This window comes from Lolium rigidum, chromosome 1 (assembly GCF_022539505.1).
Source record: "Lolium rigidum isolate FL_2022 chromosome 1, APGP_CSIRO_Lrig_0.1, whole genome shotgun sequence".
Classification (NCBI taxonomy): Eukaryota; Viridiplantae; Streptophyta; class Magnoliopsida; order Poales; family Poaceae; genus Lolium; species Lolium rigidum.
The window spans coordinates 272,825,474-272,828,833 of record NC_061508.1 but is presented as its reverse complement, the minus strand read 5'-3'; positions in this window follow the sequence as shown (position 1 = coordinate 272,828,833).

The following is a 3,360-nucleotide window of genomic DNA, read 5'->3' as shown; positions in this document are numbered from 1 at the left end:
GAAGTCGACATGCTCGCGGCGATTCCGGCGAGCGGTTGGGCTCGGCGAGGGTGCTGTCGGGTTCTCCTCTTCCAGGCGATGCGTTTGGCGGCGACAGCGCGGTCGGGCGGTGGCTAGGTTGGTCGCATTGCTTCCGTGTCCGTCACGTCCGCGGCGGACCAGGGTTCTCTTCTCCGGCGACGGCGGTTGCGGGTCGTGGTCGAGGGCGTGTCTGGGAGCATTGCGGTGTCACGCAGATGCTCAACGTGCTCGCAGGGGGTCCAGGGGGTGGGCAGGGTGGCGGCGCGGCGCCTGGCCAGTGCATGTCCGCGGTGTGCACACGCGCGACGCGAGCGGCGTCCAGGGCGAGTTTGGGCGCGCGTGTTCCGGCTGCTGTCGAGCTCCTCCTCGACCAGGGCTGCGCTAGGGTGGCGTAGGAGAGGCGGTGGCACACGGTGGCGAGGTGGCCAGGGGTGGCGAGCAAGGGAGAGAGGGGGAGGTGGTCGGCTCGGCGACATGGCCGGCATGGCCATGTCCTAGCTTCTCTCCTCCTCTCCTTAGCTCAACTATGTGGCCTTGATGGTTTAAGGGGACCAGGGAACAATGTAGTATAGCTTTGGTTTAAATTAGGTGAGGTAGATCACTATTTGCAATAGTTGCAAATAGTGCCCAATTTTTGAAATTCACAAAAATGTCCAAATTTGAAATAATTCAAATGGTGAACCTTTTTGAAATGTGAGTGTTGAGATAAGTTGTAATTGACCAGAGATGAATTGAGGTGGTGGTGGAAAAATTTGAATTCAAAATTTGGCTAAAATGGCTAAGTGGAGATTGTTGAACTTGTTATAATGTTGCAACTTTGGTTGAGCATAGCTAGTGATCAAAGATGAACTTGGCAGGGTGGTCTTCATCAAAGTTGTTCACTTTGATGTTGACTTTGAAATGGTGCAAAGAGTTAGCAAGAATTGGTTGGAGAAAATTGAATTGCAGGGGCTCAAAGTGGTGATCAGACTAAAATTGGCAGATTTGGCCATTATCTCATGTGAGTGGGAATTGTGTTTGAAATTCATTTGAATTGTGAACCTTTGATTCCAAAAGTTGTAATAAGTGTTTAATACATTATTCAACTAATGGTGAAGACCAAATTGGTCTAGGGTCAAAATTTATAAAAATGCCATAGGGCATATGTGAGGGTTTTTAGGGTTTTGCCTTTTATGGATTTTCTTCTCCTTTGATTCATTTGGTTGGTGATCTTCATATGATCACTCTAAGGTTTTAGAGCATATCAAATACAAGTAATAACAATCATCATGGCATATCACTCAAATGCACAAGTCCTATGCATGGTACTATATGCAAAAGAAAAGTTTTTGTTGGTTTGAAATTTTGTATTTCTGAAATCCTCTAACTTTCTTTTTATTGAAATTTGGGGTGTTACAAAAGGTGCGTCACACCCGAAGAAGGAAGGATAATTCTGAAGGACGTGCACGAAGGAGTATGTGGTCATCACGCAAGCAGTCGAGCTATTGCAGCCAAGGTTTTTCGAGCTGGATTTTACTGGTTGATAGCAATCGAGGACGCGAAAGAGATCGTGCGCACTTGCGACGCGTGCCAGAGATTTGCCGCAAAACCCCACTCTCCGGCGGCAGAATTGATGCCCATACCCTTATCTTGGCCCTTTGCTCAGTGGGGTCTCGACATGGTGGGAAAGTTACACAAAGCCTCGCCAGGAGGATACGAGTATATGCTCGTTGCGGTCGACAAATTTACCAAGTGGATAGAAGCAAAGCCGATAAATTCACCGGATGCAGCGTCAGCAATAAAATTCGTGAAGAGCATTGTCTTTCGGTTTGGAGTACCTCATAGCATCGTCACGGACAACGGCAGTAACTTCACATCCAAGGAATTCAAGGCGTACTGTGCAGAGGTAGGCATCAAATTGCACTTCGCCTCAGTTGCACATCCCAAACCAATGGTCAAGTCGAGAAAGCCAACGGTATCATCTGCAATGGCATCAAGAAGCGTTTGTTAGGGCCACTGGAAAAAGCTCGACACACTTGGCCAGAAGAGCTGCCAAGAACCCTTCCCCCTTACAAAAGATCTCGTCCCGAGATCGAAAAAGAAAGTTCGAGGCACTAAAGAGATCCGGGTACTCCTTTTCATGAAGTCTTCGCGTTCCCGGTGGCCCTCATCTTCTGTGCATGATTGCTCCATTGGATCTTCGTGCAGCTTGACTGTCGGGTGCGGGTGGTTCGGTAAGCTTCTTCTAGGATGCGAATCGGCACTTCGTGCAGTAAGTCGGATCCTCGATTGATATCCACCGACCGGGTGATCGATGTTCTTAAACACTTCGGTCTTCTCGGGGACTTCAAGACATTTCCGGGAGAAGTTGAGATGCTGAAAAACGTCAGGCCACGCCCGACATTTCTTGGGCAACTCCGGCTGATAAGATGCTTCACCTCGGCGTCGAGGACTTGGAAAGGTCCCACATAGCGAGGTGCAAGCTTTCCTTTCAACTGAAACCTTGGCATCCCCTTTCAGGGGGATACTTTGAGATAGACGAAATCTCCGGATCTCAAAGGTCATCTCCCGACGTCTCTTGTCGTGACGTAGCTCTTCGTGCCTGGATTGGGCAGTCTTGAGGTACTCGGATCTTGTGCACCTTCTCTTCGGCTTCACGAAGAACGTCCTGAGCCGAAAACTTGACTCTCTCCGATCTCCGAACCGAGCCCGGGGGGAGTGCGGCACTTCCTTCCGTGCAAGGCTTCAAAGGGGGCCATGCGTAGGCTGGCTTGGTAACTATTGTTGTAGGAGAATTCTCGCGTAAGGTAGGCGGCCTTTCCCATTTGGATCCGTATTCCGCACGCCGCATGCTCTAAGCATGTCTTCCAGTAGACGGCTTACTTCGGCTCGGTGCCAGTCGGCTACGAGGGGTGATAGGCGGTGCTGGAATTTAGTGGCGAGTGCCTAGTCCTTCATGCACCTTGCACCGGAGCCTTGAGTGTGAACTGCGGATCCTCTATCCGACACTATCGATTTGGGGGTTCCGTGCCAAGCGACTATGCTCGAGATGCGTAGAGTTCAGCTAACTTGGGGCCTTGATAGGTGGTTTTGACGTGGCGATGAAATGGGCGACTTTGGTCAATCTATCGACCACTACCCATGTGGAATCATTGCCTTTGCTTGGATTTGGGCGGTCCGGTGATAAAGTCCATTCCTACGGAGTCCCATTTCCATTCTAGGAATCTGAAGAGGGTTGCAACGGGGTCCGGCAGGCCCTTGGTGCTCCGCGTCTCAACTCCTGCCGACAGCATGTCACACTTAAGCGATATAGCTACCGATCTCTCTCTTCATTCCATGTGCCACCAAAATTGTTCTTTC